The sequence below is a fragment of the Papio anubis genome, chromosome 18 (assembly GCF_008728515.1).
Source record: "Papio anubis isolate 15944 chromosome 18, Panubis1.0, whole genome shotgun sequence".
Taxonomy (NCBI): Eukaryota; Metazoa; Chordata; class Mammalia; order Primates; family Cercopithecidae; genus Papio; species Papio anubis.
Window position 1 is genome coordinate 42,852,586 of NC_044993.1, and position 18,681 is coordinate 42,871,266.

General features: G+C 44.9%; 1 long non-coding RNA gene across 1 annotated transcript; it reads right to left on the minus strand.

Moving 5' to 3' along the window:
* Nucleotides 1–12,892: 12,892 nt before the first annotated feature.
* Nucleotides 12,893–18,670, minus strand: LOC110742032. The gene is made up of 2 exons (XR_002519214.2): nucleotides 17,762–18,670; nucleotides 12,893–13,272 (listed from the first exon to the last, which is right to left on the minus strand). It is a non-coding gene; the product is annotated as an uncharacterized LOC110742032 (long non-coding RNA).
* Nucleotides 18,671–18,681: the final 11 nt, after the last annotated feature.

Here is an 18,681-nt window from a genome sequence, read left to right on the forward strand (position 1 = left end):
CTTGTGCTATGTGTATCCGTAGTTGTTGTTGTTTTATTGTTGAGCAGTATTCTATAGTATGGTTGTGCCATAGTCAGTTTAACCATTCGTCTGTTAAAGTCCTTTGGGGTATGTATAGAGGCTTCATTGCACAGGCATGATTGATTAAATCATTGGCCACTGGTGGTCAACTCAACTTTCATCCCCCTCCCCTCTACAGAGATGGGGATGCTGAAAGTTCCCACACTCTAATCACATGGTTGGTTCCCTGAACACCAGCCCCAATGTTGAGGCTCTCCAGGAACTTCAGGCCACCAGTCATCTCACTAGCATACAAAGGCCCTTCTCACTTTAGAGATTCCAAGGGTTTTAGGAGCAGTGTGCCAGGAAAGGTGGGCAGAGACCAAATATTTATTTCTTATTATGTCACACACCAATTGCAGGTTTTTTTTTTTTTTTTTAAAAAAAGGCATATAGGCCAGATGCGGTGGCTCACGTCTGTAATCCCAACAGTTTGGGAGGCCAAGGTGGGAGGTTCACCTGAGGTCAGGAGTTCAAGACTAGCCTGACCAACATGGTGAAACCCCATCTCTACTAAAAAATACAAAATTAGCTAGACATGGTAGAGGGTGCCTATAATCCCAGCTACTCAGGAGGCTAAGGCAGGAGAATCACTTGAACCCAGAGGCAGAGGTTGCAGTGAGCCAAGATCGCACCATTGCACTCCAGCGTGGGCGACAGAGTGAGACTCTGTCTCAAAAAAAAATTTTTTTTAATTCACGTGGACAATAATTGACTCCTTTGGTGTACAGTTCTATACATTCCAAAGCAGGCATAGATTCATGTCAGCACAGTAGCAATCGAGATGTAGAAAGGTCCATCATCCCCCAAATTCCCTCAGGCTGCCCCTTTGTAGCCAAACCCTCTCTGCCACCTTAACCACTGGCAAACACTGATCCACCCTTCATCCCTATACTGTTGCCTTTTCCAGAATAATATATGGAATTATGCAGTATTTAACCCTTTGAGACTGGCTTTCAGTAAAGAAAAACAGCATATTTTTATTTTCATAATGCATTTCCGATTCACTCATGCTGTGTGTGTCAGCAGGTTGTTTTTATTGTTGAGCAGTATTCTGTTGCATGGTTGTGCCACAGTTAGCTTATTCATTCATCTGTTAAAGGACATGTGGATTTTTTCCAGTTTTGAGCAGTTATGTTAGAAACACTTGTATTTGCTGTTTAAACAATAAACTTCTTTTTAAGAGATCGGAGTCTCACGATGTTGCCCAGGCTAGTCTCAAACACCTAGCCTTGAGCAATCCTCTTGCCTTGACCTCCCGAAGTGCTTTGGGATTCCAGGTGTGAGCCACAGCACCCAGCCATAAGATACCAACTCCTATAAGCACCTGTGTTACCAGCTGAGGGTGTCCAGGTTCTTGGCGTTTTGAAGAAAGAATTGGACAAAACATACAAACAAAGCAAGGAAAGAATGAAGCCACAAAAGCAGAGATTTATTGAAAATGAAAGCACACTCCACAGGGTGGGAGTGGCCCGAGCAAGCGGCTCAAGGGCCCGGTTACAGAATTTTTCGGGGTTTAAATACCCTCTAGAGGTTTCCATTGGTTACTATGTAAATGAAAACAATGAAGTTACAAAGTCATTTAGTCAGTGCCCGCCCTATTTAAATGAAGAGAATATTTCCTGTCACAGCTGAAGTGTTTCCATTTGATCTAGTTCTAGGAAGTCCTTAGGTTCACTGACTCCAGACCCTATTCTCCTGCCTTACTTGTATACAGGTTTTTATGGTCAATATGAGCTTTTATTTCTGTACGGTTGAAGTTGCTGGGTCATATGATTAAGTATGTGTTTAACTTAATAAAAGCTATCAAGCCATTATGCAAAGAGTTTATACCATTTTGTACTTTTACCAGCAATGTATGAGAGTCTAGTTGGACCATATCCTTGCCAGCACTTGGTGTTGTCACTCTTTTTATTTTATTTCATTTCATTTCATTTTTGAGACTGGGTCTTACTCTGTCACCCAGGATGGAGTACAGTGGCATGACCACAGCTCACTGCAGCCTCAACCTCCTAGGCTCAAGTGATCCTCCTACCTCAGCTTCCTGAGCAGCTGGGACTACAGGTACGCCCACACCATGCCTGGCTAATTTTTGTATTTTTAGTAGAGACAGGGTCTCACTATGTTGCCCAGCCTGGTCTCGAACTCCTGGACTCAAGCAATCCTCTTGCTTCAGCCTCTCAAAGTGCTAGGATTACAGGCGTGAGCTACTGTGCCTGGCCAAGGTGTTGTCACTCTTTTACCTTTTTTCCTTTGGGGATTTTCTTGGGAGACGGTTTTGGTTTTGGTGTGTACTGGTATCTCATTGTGGTTTTACCTTGTATTTTTCTACTTTTTTCTTTTTTCTTTTTTTTTTTTTTTTTTTTTTGAGACGGAGTCTTGCTCTGTTGCCCAGGCTGGAGTGCAGTGGCCGGATCTCAGCTCACTGCAAGCTCCGCCTCCTGGGTTTACCCCATTCTCCTGCCTCAGCCTCCCGAGTAGCTGGGACTACAGGCGCCCGCCACCTCGCCCGGCTAATGTTTTGTATTTTTTAGTAGAGACGGGGTTTCACCGTGTTAGCCAGGATGGTCTCGATCTTCTGACCTCGTGATCCGCCCGTCTCGGCCTCCCAAAGTGCTGGGATTACAGGCTTGAGCCACCGCGCCCGGCCCTTTTTTTTTTTTTTTAAGACAGGATATCACTCTGTTGCCCAGGCTGGAGTGCAGTGGTGTGATCAAGGCATATTGCAGCCTTGACTTCAGCCTCAGGTGATCCTCCCACCTCAGTCTCTCAAGTAGCTGGGATTACAGGTGTACACCACCACACTTAGCTTTTTTTTTTTTTGGTACAGACAGGGTTTCGCCATTTTGCCCAGGCTGGTCTCCAACTCCTGGGCTCAAGTGATCCCCTTGCTTTGGCCTCCCAAAGTGCTGGTGATGGCCGTGGCTTCTGCCATCACGCTGGCTGCAGCAGGAAGGCATAGCTGGGGCTGCACACTCCCTGGAGCCGGTGGGAGCCCCACCCCTTCTAAAGTGTAATGGGAGCCCCCTGGGTGCGGCTGCAGCCACCCAAATGGAGGCTGCAGACCCAGGCCTCCAGCTCTACTCCCACAGTCCTGGGTGGGGCTACAGCCAACCAAACTGTGGCTGTGGATCCGAGCCTCCTTGTGTTCTTGGAGGGGGCCAGGAGCATGCAGGGTCTACCCTCCTCTGTGCAGCTGCAATACCTGACCCTCGGCTGCAGGCCTGTGCCTCCCACTCCACGGAGCAGGCAGGAGCTGAGGAAAAGCAGGAATCCCCCCCTCCCACTTCCAAGTTGGCAGGCGGGAGCTCCCAGGGTGCAGCTGCAGCCACTCTCCCAGGTGCAGGACCGGGGAGTCTCTGCAGCCTGCGCCCTTGGGCTGGGAAGGTCCCCCACCCCATTCTCTACAGGTTCTGGCTGTCTGCTTCCACTGCCTGACCCCTTTCCTTTTTGGCACCTGCTCTGATCAGGGAGTGGGGTTGGGGTGGAGCCCTGAATAGCAAAGGTAGGCCTGGGTGGAAGGGGGTAGATCCAAGGTAAGGCCCAATCTTCAGACCAGGGAGGGCCTGAAGGTTGGGAATGGGGCTGCCAGTCTCGCTGACCAGAGTGGGGACTCGGTGTGCCTCTTCTGGGCCTGCCCACGGTCGCCCATGGACCAATCAGCATGCACTTCCTCCCCTCTGAGGTCCATAAAAGCCCTGGGCTCAGCCAAAAGCAGGGCAGAGGAGAGCCAGAAGAGGAAAAGGAAGGGGAGGGGTACCCTATCTGCTGAGAGCTGTAGAGCAGACCTGCCGTCGGAGGAGAGTCACTCTCGCCAGGGCCTGCTGCAGAGAGGAGCAGAGATGACCTGCCAGCAGAGAGGAGCCACTCTTTCCAGGGCCTTCTCTCCCCGAGGGCGGCATTGAGACAACCACTTGCAGAGAGGAGCTACCCTCTCCCGATCCTCCTCCCTGCTGAGAACTGAACACTCCACAGATGATCTACCTACAGAGAGGAGCTATATACACTGCGGGCCTCCTCTGAGCTGTTATAACACTTAATAAAGTTCATCTTCGTCTTGTTCACTCTTCACTTGTCTGTGTACCTCATTCTTTCTGGAAACCTGACTACCAAGGCCAAAATCAACACCCTAAATTGACACCCCAAAGATCTTGAAACACTGGATATGAGGCATGAGCCATCAAGCCCAGTCTTGTATCTCTCTAATGACAAAGGATGTAAGCATCTTTTTATGCACTTATTTGGACATTCGTATACTCTCTCTGGTTAAGGATCTGTTCAAATTTCTTACCCATTTTTAATTGGGTTATTTGTGTTCTGATTTGTTAATTAGAGGTCTTTATATATTTGGATGCAAGTTCTCCAGAGATTTTGCCTTTTGAAATGGGAAGAAATCTAAAGTCAAGAGCTTTGGGAAAGGGATGGTAGTTCCAAATAAATCTACATTATTTCTGATGAGGCTTAAAAAAATTGTGACTCCACACTCATAGATCAAAAGAACTATTATAACGCAGGTATTAGAAAGCAATGATTGAATCTGAACTGTAAGCTTCCAGCATTACCGTATACAGTATAGATTACCATATACGGTAGATTACAGTATAATTACCAGTATACAGTATCTACTGTATACAGTAAAGTATAATCTATACTAAGCATAGAAAGATCCATTATGACCTTTTTACTATAACTTAAGTGATCAAATTTGCATTCTATTTTGACATATATGCTTGAAGACTTTCAAATAAAGGACCACATTTTTTAAAAAGAAAATAAATACAAGCCGGGTGTGGTGGCTCACGCCTGTAATCCCAACACTTTGGGAGGCCAAGGTGGGCAGATCACCTGAGGTCAGGAGTTCAAAATTAGCCTGGCCAACATGGTGGATCCCCATCTTTACCAAAAATACAGAATTTGCCAGGCGTGGTGGTGTTCGCCTGTAATCCTGGCTACTCAGGAGGCTGAGACAGGAGAATTGTTGAACCCAGGAGGCAGAGGTTGCAGTAAGCCGAGACTGCACCACCACACTCCAGCCTGGGTGACACAGAAAGACTCTGTCTCAAATAAATAAATAAATAGAAATCATTATTGAATTATAATATGTATTTTAAAAGCACAAGAAAAAGAAAAAAATACATAAAAAGCACAGAAGCAGATGTTTCTGAGTAGAACCCTATTATCACTTGCAGTGTGTGTGTGTGTGTGTGTCTGTGTGTGTGTGTGTTTAAACATTAAAAACCTTCCTGTTTTGCAAACAAGGATTTTTAAATAAACTGATATGGAAAATGCTTGGGAACATAATATATTCAGAAAACTTCATTTATTCAGCAAACATATTCAGTGTCTACTCTGTGTCAGGTTCTTTGCTAGGAAATAGAGAAATAAAGACAAAAGCCACAAACCCTACTCATGAGGAGCCTGAAGTTGCACATATTCCAGTGTGGGAAGTGCTAAGCTGCACAAGTACAAAAGTCAAGACATTGAACAGGGCATGCTGCTTTGCACTAACTTTTCCCAGGAAGTCTTATATTTTTGCTTTACATATATGAACACTGTTTCAATACAACATACTGAGTATGTTTGCAGATACAACTCAATATCAACCGTACATGCATTTGCCCACACTGGTCCTCACCCTTCAACTCCTGTGTTTCTTTCACATCAGATCTATAAGCTGTTATGTTCTGTGTTGCATTCAGAATACATACAGAATTCAGCCACTGCTAAATATGTTGTACCACTACCACCCTGGACATCTCTTGCCTGGATGATTGTAGTAGCTTCCTAACTTCTGCACTTATTGCTCTTCAATCTATTCTCAAAGCAGCAGTCAGAGAAACCTTTGAAAATGTCTACCCCGTCACATTACTTCACTGCTCAAAATTCTAGAAATGTCTTCCCATCTCACCCTGGGTAAAAGACAAAGTCTGTACAATGCACAGAAAGCTCTACATGGCCAGGCGTAGTGGCTCACAACTTCTAGCACTTTGGGAGGCCAAGGCGGGCAGATCACTTGAGGTCAGGGGTTCAAGACCAACCTGGCCAACATAACAAAACCTCATTTCCACTAAAAATACAAAAACTTAGCTGGGTGTGGTGGCACACACCTGTAGTCCTAGCTACTGGGGAGGCTGAGGCAGGAGAATTGCTTGAGCCATGGAGGCGGAGGTTGCAGGGAGCCCAGATCATGCCACTGGCCTCCAGCCAGAGTGACAGAGCGAGACTCTGTCTCAGATAAAAGAAAAAGAAAGCTCTACATGACCTGCCTTACCTTACCTTTCTGTCCTCGTCTCCTGCTCTACTTACAAGAGGCCTGCTTCTGCCTCAGTGTCTGTTCACCTGTTGTTCCTTCTGCTTAGACTGGCATGCTCTTTCCCCAGATATGTTACAGCTCCCTCCTTCACTTCCTCCAGGACTTTACTCAAATGTCACCATCTTAGAGAGATCTCTGGCCACCATATCTAAAATTTTAATAGCATGGATAAACTTGTATATCCCTCCCCCAACGTTTCCTATTCTTTCCTGATATTTTTCCCCTTAGCATTGATCACTATCTCACTTATTATATACTTATTGTTTACCAATAAACTCCATGAGGGCAGAGATCAAATATAGATGTGTTTCACTGATATTTCCACCAAGTGCCTAAAACTATATATTTAACTTAATAAAGTTCATAGGCCAGGCAAGGTGGCTCACACTTGTAATCCCAGCACTCTGGGAAGCCGAGGCAGGCGCATTGCCTGAGCTCAGGAGTTCGAGACCACCCTGGGCAACATGGTGAAACTCTATCTCTACTAAAATACAAGAAATTAGCTGGGCATGGTGGCAGGTGACTGAAATCCCAGCTATTCAGGAGGCTGAGGCAGGAGAATCACTTGAACCCAGGAGATGGAGGTTGCAGTGAGCCGAGATCGTGCCACTGTACTCCAGCTTGGGCAACAGAGTGAGACTCCATCTCAAAATTAATTAATTAATTAATTTTGTGGAATGAACAAATGGAGGAACAAAAAAATACTTTATACAAGGAATTCGTTTATTCAATCCATAGATATTTACTGACTGCTTATTATGTACAAAGCACTTTTTAAAGGAGAGGAAATAAGAGAGAAATAGTTTGCACTTCCATGAAACTTACAGAAAAGTAAGAATGAATCTTTAAACAATTTTCACACTCAGAAAATTTACTGCACAACCAGACATAAAAACCTAAGTTCTTTAGCCAGGCATGGTGGTACATGCCTGTAGTCCTAGCTACTTGGGTGGCTGAGGCAGAAGGATCACGTGAGTCCAGGCGTTTGAGGTTGCAGTGAGTTATGACTGTGCTACTGCATGTCAGCCTGGGTGACAGAGCTAAGACTGCCTCTTAAAAAAAAAAAAACCTAAATTCTGCACAAATCTATATACCCTTACAGACTGTCTTGAAACCTAACAATTATAGTATTGTTTATCACCTATCTCTAAAGAGCAATGAAATCTTATTAGTGGTAAACCACACTCACTTCTCAATGTCTGTCCAAATCTGGAATCCAATTGCTATAAAACATTGGCAGTGTTGAAAGTTGCCTTCACTGTGCATGGGGCTTGGAGGAAAGAGACCATGCCTATTCTACAGTGCCTGGCAAATAGGGAATTTATTATTGTATAATAAATGTGAGTTGTTGACTCGCTCAGCAAAGGAGAAGAGCCACAACATGTGGCCTTCCCCAGAGTGGCATTTAAAAGAGTAGTCACAACTAATATTTAGAACTTCATTAGTCCTGCTGAGAAGAGAGATACAAAAACTCATAAAGAGTTCTTGCAGAAGTTGAGGCATGCTGCTTCACTTAAGGCCACCATTAAATGATGGTTTTCTAGATAAGGAGGGCTATTCATTCCTCTTAGTCAGTCCACCAATCTGGCAGGAAAAGAGTATGTAAATGGCTTAGCTTTAGTTTGCTGAAAGAAAATTTCAGAATGCGATCTTTTTCCCAAGGAGAGACAGACTTACAACTACAATCATTTCACTGTGCTTCATCCCTCATGGAGATCTTTTTTTTTTTTTTTAAGACAGGGTCTCACTTTGTCAACCAGGCTGGAGTGCAGTGGCATGATTACATCTCACTGCAGCCTTGACCTCCCGGGCTCATGTGATCCTCCCACCTCAGCCTCTCAAATAACTGGGACTACAGGCGTGCACCATCATGCCTGGCTAATTTTTTGTATTTTTTGAAGAGACAGGGTTTCACTGTGTTGCCCAGGCTGGTCTTGAACTCCTGGACTCAAGTGAAGCGATTCGCGCACTTTAGCATCCCAAAGTGCTGGGATTACAGGTGTGAGTTACCACGCCCAGCCGAGATCTGTCTAAAGACTATTTTACTGTTCTTTCTTTCAGAAGAAAATAGGGCTTCTGTTGCCAAGGCCAACAGTCTGGATTTCTGTGTATTTTTCCAGCTGGACCTGAGTAGCTTGTTTCTTTAGTAGGGAAAATCTGCCAGCCAAGTTCACAGCTAACCACAGCCAGAGTAATGTCTCCATTACTTTGACCTAGAAACTGTAATTCAATGCTACCGTTCTTACGATTTCGAGGTATCTTTCCCTGAATCATAGGAGAAAGCTAATGACTTTGAGCTCAAATGGCAAGTACTGATGCTGATGGCTGCTGACTAGATAGTCCACTGGGAGCTCTTTAGTTCTGCAATAATTTGAAATTAATTCCTTCTGTTCTAAAGAAAATTCAAAATTGTTTGATTAAAGCAACTTTCTTTAAAAATTAAATTATTAAAAATAAATTCAGAATTTGATTCAGCTTTGCAGAAGGCCCCAATGAATTAGATCCTGTTTTCTAAAAGCTGGGAGATAAAGAATAACTTCTAACGGATTTTCATCTCTGGCACAGATACGTATCTTAATTACCAGACAGCAAGCTAAGTGCCTAGCAATAAAGAACGGATTAAATAAACCATGGTACATCTTCACAATGCATGTTGCCTTTTTTTTTTTTTTTTTTTTTGAGATGGAGTCTCTCTCTGTCGCCCAGGCTAGAGTGCAGTGGCGCAATCTCCGCTCACTGCAACCTCCACCTCCTGGATTCATGCCATTCTCCTGCCTCAGCCTCCCGAGTAGTTAGGACTACAGGCGCTTGCCACTACGCCCGGCTAATTTTTTGTATTCTTTAGTAGAGACGGGGTTTCACTGCGTTAGCCAGGATGGTCTTGATCTCCTGACCTCGTAATCCGTCTGCCTCAGCCTCCCAAAGTGCTGGGATTATAGGCGTGAGCCACCGTGCCCGGCCTGCTATTTTTTTTTGAGTGAATAACAACAAAAAAGAATGAGAAAAATTTCTGTGTACTAATATGAAAAGATTTTCAAGATTCATTAAGTGAACGAAGCCAGAACAGAACAGTATATATGCTACTTTTGTATTGGGGATAAGAATATAAATGTTAAGGCTGGGCACTGTGGCTCACGCTGGTAATCCCAACACTTTGGGAGGCCAAGGCGGACAGATTACCTGAGGTTGGGAGTTAGAAACTAGCCTGGCCAACATGGTGAAACCCCGTCTCTACTAAAAATATAAAAATTAGCTGGTCGTGGTAGCAGGCACCTGCAATCCCAGCTACTCAGGAGTCCGAGGCAGGAAAATCGCTTGAACCTGGGAGGCGAAGGTTACAGTGAGCTGAGATCACGCCACTGCACTCCAGCCTAGGCAACAGAGGGAGACTCCATCCCTGCCCCCTCCCCCAAAAAAAGAAACAATGGAAGAATAAATAAGAACTATGCAAAAACTATAAGGGTTAGGGTGAGGTCAACAGGGGTGGAGAAGACAGGGGTTTCATCCGTGTTGCTCAGGCTGGAGTGCAATGTCACGATCTCGGCTCACTGCAACCTCCGCCCACGGGTTCAAGCGATTCTCCTGCCTCAGCCTCCCGAGTAGCTGGGATTACAGACGTGTGCCACCATGCCCAGCTAATTTTTGTATTTTTAGTAGAGACAGGGTTTCACCATGTTGGCCAGGCTGGTCACAAACTCCTGACTTCAGGTGATTCACATGCCTCAGCCACCCAAAATGCTGGGATTACAGGCCTGAGCCACTACACCCGGCCTAATTTTTTTATTTTTAGTAGATATGGGGTTTCACTGTGTTGGCCAGGCTAGTCTTAAACTCCTGACCTCAGGTGATCAGCCTCCTTGGCCTCCCAAAGTGCTGGGATTATAGGTGTGAGCCACCACACCCGGCCAAAAAGGGAAATTCAGTCATTTGTAACAAAAGAATTGAACCTGGAGAACGTTATGCCAAGTGAAATAAGCCAGGCACAGAAAGACAAATACCACATGATCTTGCTTACATACGGGATCTAAAAATCTTATGGAAGTAGAATATAGTTGTGGTTATCAGAGGCTGTGAGGAGAGGAGGAATGAGGAGATGTTGACCAAAGTGTACAGTTTCAGTTTGACAGGAAGATATGTTTTAAGATCTGTTGTACAACATGGTACCGTAGTCAACAATAATGTATTGTATATTTCAAAATTGCTAAAAGAACAGATTTTAAATGTTCTCACTACAAAAAAAAAATAAGTATGTAAGGTGATGGATATGTCAGTTTGGTATAATCATTCCACAATGTATATTATACATATATTAAAACATTGGACCGGGCACAGTGGCTCACACCCGTATCCTAGCACTTTGGGAGGCCGAAGTGAGCGAATCACCTGAGGTCAGGAGTTCAAGACCAGCGTGGCCAACATGGTGAAACCCTGTCTCTACTAAAAAATTACAAAAATTAGCCAGGCATGGTGGCAGGCGCCTGTAATCCCCATTACTTGGGAGGCTGAGGCAGGAGAATCACTTGAGCCCAGGAGACGGAGGTTGCAGTGAGCCGAGACCACACCATTGCATTCCAGCCTGGGCGACAAGAATGAAACTCTGTCTCAAAAAAAAAAAAAAAAAAATTGTACGAGTTTGAGACCAGCCTGGGCAACACAGCAAGACCCTGTCTCTACAAAACACAAAAATATTAGCCAAGTGTGTGTTGGCACACACGTGTAGTCCCAGCGACTCAGGAGGTTGAGGTGGGAGAACTGCCTGAGCTCAGTGAGCTATGATCTTGCCACTGTACTCCAGCCTGAGTGATACAGTGAGACCTTGTCTCAAAAATAAATTTAATTTAAAAAATTTCTCGGCCGGGCGCAGTGGCTCATGCCTGTAATCCCGCCACTTTGGGAGGCCGAGACGGTCGGATCACGAGGTCAGGAGATTGAGAGCATCCCGGCTAACACGGTGAAACCCTGTCTCTACTAAAAATATTAAAAAACTAGCCGGGCATGGTGGTGGGCGCCCGTAATCCAAGCTACTTGGGAGGCTGAGGCAGGAGAATGGCATGAACCCGGGAGGCAGAGCTTGCAGTGAGCCGAGATCAAGCCACTGCATTTCAGCCTGGGCAACAGAGCGAGACTCCATCTCAAAAAAAAAAAAAAAAAAAAATTTCTCCTTGAATGTTAATAAATTAACATGAACTTTTATTTTCATCCTGCCCTCATTCCTGCCCAACATCGAATTCTATCAGTTCAAAGATGAAAATATATTCAGAAGCCGATTCCTCGCCAACTGAACCTCTTCTATCTTGGCCCAAGTCACCTCTCACCTAGGTTTTATTACAATAGGTTCCCAACAAAGCTAACAGAATGATGTATGTCTCTCCTATAATCAAAATCCTCTAATAGCATAGCCAGGAGCGGTGGTTCACACATGTAATCCCAGCATTTTGCGGGACTGAAGCAGGTGGATCGCTTTGAGCTTAGGAGTTCTGAGACCAGCCTGGGCAACATGGCAAAACCCTGTCTCTACAAAAAATACAAAAATTAGCCAGGCGTTGGTAGCACATGCCTGTAGTCCCAGCTACTCAGGAGGCTGAGGCTGGAGAATCACTTGAGTCCAGGAAGTGGAGGCTGCAATGAGTGGAGATGGTGCCACTGCACTCCAATCTGGGTGACAGAGCAAGACTCTGTCTCAAAAAAAAAAAAAAAAAAATCAAAATCCTTTGACAGTTTTCCGGCTCACTCAGATTAAACATCAAAGTCTTTATAGTGGACCTCACTGAGTCCCCCACAACCTCTCTGATGCGAGCTCTTTCCAAGATCTCCCCACCTTGCTGCTACCCAGCCATACTGGCCTCCTTCCTCTAACAAACCAGGCATGCTCTGCCTTAGGGCCTTTGCAGGCCCACTGCCTGAGAAATTCTTTTCTCACATATCCTCGTGGCCCTGCTTCCTCTAGATCACTGTTTGAATGTCACCTTCCTCAAACACCTTAAATAAAAATGGTTCCCAACCCCAATACTCTCTTTTTCTCCACAGCACACACTACCATCTGATACACTATGTATTTATTTGTTTACTGCCTGCCTTCTCCACTAGATGTATATTCTGTAAGGGCAGCGATTTTGTTTCATTATGGCTGTCCCCTATCCTACCAAACAGTGCCTGCCACAAAAGAGGATCCACAACACATATTTGTTGAATGAATAAATCTATAGATAAGTGGAAAAAACTCAGATTCTCGCACTCGACAACTAACACAGACGACTTTTGTGACCAAGTAAGTGGGGATTTCTCCCCACCAACAAGCAAGCAATCAATTATACAGTAGACCCCAAGTAGGTGACCTCCAACTCAATTCTGACACTACCTACTTGGTAGCATCAGATCCCACATGTTGAGGGCTCAGTCCCCCAACTTCTGATACCAATAGCAAGCCCCAGGTTGTTTCACCTGTGTCTCTGACCAGCTGGCTAGAAATTAGGGTTCCCATGAACCCTTCCTTGGGTTTGATTAATTTTGCTAGAGTGGTTCTGGGAAACACATTTACCAATTTATTATAAGGAATGTTACAAGGGATACAGATGAAGGGATGCACAGAGCAAGGTATGAGGGAAGGGGCTCAGAGCTTTTATGCCCAGGTGCCCCACCCTCCAGGAACCTCCATATGTTCAGCTATCCAGGAACTCCAACTCTGTCTTCTTGGTCCTTTTATGGAGACTTTAATGGACAGGCATAATTGACAACCATGTAAAAATGTGACTGGACAAAAAGGTATGATCTAATATTAACAGACTGAGTGGGGAAACCCAGCAAGGACTGTCTACTGAGATTCCTCATGGCCTCTCTGTACAGCACTCCCTTCTTGAGGATATGAGGCAGGACTCCTTCAGAAACGGAAGTCTCATGACCTACAATCAGACAAGATAGGTCAGAGAATTTCTTTTCTTCTCATAATTAAAAGTATTTTTTTAAAGATAGGGTCTCACTCTGTCACCCAGGATGGAGGGCAGTGGCACAATCATAGCTCACTGTAACTTTGAACTCTTGGGCTCAAGTGATCCTCCCACCTGAGCCTCTCGAATAGCTAGGATGACAGGTGCACAACACCCAGCTAATTTTTTCTTCTTTTTTTTTAGAGATAAGATCTTGTGGGCCAGGCACAGGGGCTCACACCTGTAATCCTAGCACTTTGGGAGGCCAAGGCGGGCAGATCACTTGAGGTCTGGCGTACGAGACCAGCCTGGCCAACATGGTGAAACCCCATCTCTACTAGAAATACAAAAATTTGCCGAGCATAGTGGCAAACACCTGTAGTTCCAGCTACTCAGGAGGTTGAGGCAGGAGAATCACTTGAACCTGGGAGGCAGAGATTGCTGCGAGCCAAGATCGTGCCACTGCACTCTAGCCTGGGTGACAGAGTGAGATTCTGTACAACCCCCCCCAAAAAAGAAAAAAAACTCACTATGTTGCCCAGGCTGGTCTCAAACTATCCTACCACCTCGGCCTCTTGAAGTACTGGGATTACAGGTGTGAGCCACCACTCCCCAGCCCAGCTTACTTTAAAAAAATTTTGTAGAGACGGGTCTTGCTATGTTGTCCAGGCTAATTGAATTTTTTTTTTGGTTTGAGACGGAGTCTCACTCTGTTGCCCAAGCTAGAGTGCAGTGACCTGATCTCTGCTCACGGCAAGCTCCGCCTCCCGGGTTCTTGCCATTCTCCTGCCCCAGCCTCCCAAGCGGGCAGGTGCCCACTATCACACCCAGCTAATTTTTTGTATTTCTAATAGAGACGGGGTTTCGCCGTATTAGCCAGAATGGTCTCAATCTCCCGACCTCGTGGTCCACCCGCCTCGGCCTCCCAAAGTGCTGGGATTACAGGCGTGAGCCACCGTGCCCGGCCTTTATGTATATTATGTATATATTATAGTGGTAATATGAGGGGTGTGTGTGTATACATATACACATATATGTGAATATATATAATTCATATCCCATCACAATAGACATATCTTCTCCACTATTTTTCCCACACTAATTGTTAGATGGCCAAATTTATTGGGTCAATTTCTCTGCTTACTATACCATTGCAATTATATAAGCAAACTGAACCTTTGGAAAATGCTAATTAATGAGGCAGGGTTTGACACGACTGAGTTTGAAAGGCCAGCAGCAGGGCTAGAAATACGACATACAACTGTGCTGCGCCATCACTGAATGATCTACTTTAAGCACTGAAAAGAAATTCAGAGATTATTCAGTGATCCAAGTCCCACAATTTTTTCTTTTTTCTTTTTTTCTTTTTTTTGAGATGGAGTCTCGCTCTGTCGCCCAGGCTACAGTGCAGTGGCCGGATCTCGGCTCACTGCAAACTCCGCCTCCCGGGTTTACGCCATTCTCCTGCCTCAGCCTCCTGAGTAGCTGGGACTACAGGCGCCTGCCACCTCGCCCGGCTAGTTTTTTTTGGTTTTGGGAGGTTTTTTTTTTTTGTATTTTTTAGTAGAGACGGGGTTTCACCGTGTTAGCCAGGATGGTCTCCCAAAGTGCTGGGATTACAGGCTTGGGCCACGGCGCCCAGCCCACAATTTTTTCTTTCCAGAGCACTAACAATCATCAAATGACGTGGTCCTGACACCCTCATAACAAGAACCATCAGTACCTTCTTCTGTATTCCGCCAAAATATTTTAACCTGCATCACTTACTCTATACAGTCAAACCTAGTTAAAGGCAGAAAGCAAAACCACTTTCTGAACTGCCTGAATGATATATCTAGAGTTGTCTAAGTAATGGATTACACAGTTCCCAATTACTTGTGAACAGTATGAATGGTCTTCAAAAATACTACAGTTCCTATACCCCCTGCCCCAGTCCATATCCACCTCCTCCCCCTGCCCCAGTCCATATCCACCTCCTCTCCACCCCAACCCCTCACAGTTACACAAGCATACTAAATCAAAGTAAAGGAATTGAACACCAATATAAGCCTGGCAGAAATCTGAAATCACTGCCGCCTCAAACTTTAGATCATTGCAGCGCTCAGGTGCACTGTGACTCAGCATTTTACAGTGCCTGAGACATGAAATGATATAAAGGTCCTTTTCCCTTCATAGCATTGGCTAAATATGAAGCCAAAATAAATATGCTATCTCAAAACAGTTAGTGGTTGAAACATTACAGTGACACAGGTTTACCTCAGTCTCTGATTCTTGGGAGAAGAGCCTGTGTCAGTTTAAACACACAAAGTTCTTCTGAAATAACTCAAGCCATAAAATTAGCAAATTATGCTGACTACAATTAATACGCAGAAGTGGAGAAAATATTGCAAAGAAATGAAAATGAAATTCAAAAATAGTTACTGTGGTTACTGGTCTAGTCAGGTAAAAAAATAATAATAATAATAACAAGAACAAAAGAGGGAATTTACCCAGCTACTCTTCATTACAACATCAGAAGCTAAAATGACATCAAGAGAGAATTTTTTCCCCTTGGGGGAAAAAAAAAAAAAAACTGAGTAAAACTGAAACAAATAGGAAACTCCAGCCCTTTTAAACTGTTCACGGGCAGAAGGATAATAAGATAAAACAATATGAAATAAAAAAGATAAATTAATATGAAGGTTGCAATAAAGACAGATTTTCAGTTCATATTCTCACGTGGAGCAGGAACTAACAGAGAAATGAGACTGACAAGCAAGGAGATCTGGGAAGACCAGGTCATGAAAAGGGACAGACGGGCGTTTCCCATAGGTAATGGAAGAAGTCAGGGAATCCCAGTAGAAAAGCCAGAAATTTAAATGAGTAAAGACAATGTAAGCAAATAGGCCAAAAACAATAGTTAATACTTAATTTGTTTTAGCTTCTAAGTAATTTTTAAAATTTTAATTATTTATTATTTTGAGACAGGGTCGCACTCTGTCACCCAGGTTGGAGTGCAGTAGTGTGATCTTGGCTCACTGCAACCTCCACCTCCTGGGCTCAGGGGATTCTCCCACCTCAGCCTCCCGAGTAGCTGGGACTACAGGGGTGTGCAACCACCCCCAGCTAATTTTTATATTTTTAGTAGAGAGGTGGTCTTGCCACGTTGGCCAGGCTGGTCTCAAACTCCTGACCTCAAGTGATCCATCCACCTCAGCCTCCCAAAGTTCTGGGATTACAGACCACGGCGCCCAGCCCTAAGTAACAGAAATGTATTAACTCTTTTTTTTTTTTTTTTTTTTTTTTCGACGGAGTCTCGCTCTGTCGCCCAGGCTGGAGTGCAGTGGCGCAATCTCGGCTCACTGCAAGCTCCGCCTCCCGGGTTCACGCCATTCTCCTGCCTCAGCCTCCCGAGTAGCTGGGACTACAGGCGCCCGCCACTGCGCCCCGCTAATTTTTTTTTTTTTCTATTTTTAGTAGAGACGGGGTTTCACCATGGTCTCGATCTCCTGACCTTGTGATCCGCCCGCCTCGGCCTCCCAAAGTGCTGGGATTACAGGCGTGAGCCACCGCGCCCGGCCGTATTAACTCTTTTAAACCAATGATATAAAATATAATAAGCCCCATCTTACACCTGAGGAAACCACCTCAGAAAAGTTAACTTGTTGAAGGTCACATTGTTCCTAAATGACAGAGTCAGACTACCAACCCACACAATCTAACTTCGCCACAACTTTACACCTTCTCTTATGAACATCTCAAAATGTGAAAAGTAGAGAATTGGATTTCACAGCCATGCATGAGGAGGATGTCAGCATTTACACGGCAATCGTGGTTGGCAGAGGCAGTGGCTCAGGCCTGCAATTCCAGCACTTTGGGAGGCCAAGATGGCTGGTTCATTTGAGATCAGGAGTTCGAGACCAGCCTGGTCAACATGGTGAAACTCCACCTCTACTAAAAATACAAAAATTAGCCAGGCATGGTGATGGGCGCTTGTAATCCCAGCTACTGGAGACGCTAAGGTGGGAGAATCACTTGAACCCGAGAGGTGGAGGTTGCAGTGAGCTGAGATCGCGCCACTGCACTCCAGCCTGAGGGACAGAACGACACTGTCTCAAAAAAAAAAAAAAAAAGTTTGGGATCCTACCACATTGTTGCACATTTTTTGTACCACAAAAGGTACAAACGAAGGGTGGTGGGAACTCCAATGAGACAGCAGTGTTCACCAGTGTCCAGTCAAGGAAGACTTCACAGAGGGAGCAGGATTTCAGATGGGATTTGAGGAAAAGGGTTTAAGGACTATCAATGACTTATCACTGATTACTCTTAGGGTTTTCGGGCTAAATTTCAGAGACCTTGTCACGGCATTCAGGCCCTCCACAACTAGGTCAAGGGGAACGCCAAGAAAGAAACATTATCCTGAGTAAGATGCTTATACTGAAGTCTTTGCTATCAGTTCAGGTTCCATGGGATCATAAAATCTTACTTTTCTGTCTCCGTAAACCGTAAATGGGTTGAAGGCAGGCACTTTTGTAACACTCCTCTCTCCGGACCAGGCCTCTGTACACCATAGCATGTGGTAGATGCACAGCATTCACTTTCTGAGCGAAACTAAAACGAATGTAAATCAAGTCACCTGGTGGCCAGAGTTGCCTTACACCATCTAAACCTCTGGTATTAGCTAATTTTAAAGCTATCAAGAGGCTTAAACACGTGGTCCAGAAGCAACACGTGGACCTTGGTTTGGACTGGAATGCCACAAACCAATTGTAAAAGGCCATGCGATCATTTGAAAAACTTAAATATAGACTGGGAATTAGATTAAGGAATTGTTAATTTCATTAGATGAGATTACGTCGTCATGCTTTTAAAAGTTGTCTTAAATATATACACTCAGGGTATTTATGAATGAAACGGTTTCCCTGAAAACACTAGAGATGTATAGGGGAGCGAATGAAACAAAATTGGTAAAATGTAGCTAACTGCACTACGGGGTGTAATAGACTGCTTTTGTTGAATGTTTCATTATTCCCACAACATAAAACACAACATACACACACACACGCTCCCCAGTCTTTTTCATCGTAAGCCCCGAGGGAGCCAGACCCAGAGGGTCCACCGACGTCCTGGATTCTGAGAACGATTTCTGCGCGCCAGGCTGGCCTCCTGCAGGAGCCGGGGCCCACTTCCTTTCCCGACCGACTCGAAGCTAACGAAGCTGCCGCGTAGGCCTGTTAATCCCCTCAGTACCCAGTGCGAGGTTAAACACGCGACGTCGCAACCGTGGCCTTTGAGAGGAAGCTGAATTCCTGGGGTGCGCCGTGTAGAGTTCATTTCCTACGTCGGCCCAGCACAGCAGCCTGGACCCAGAAGAGATCAGAGAACCAGCCACACTCTTCACTACCC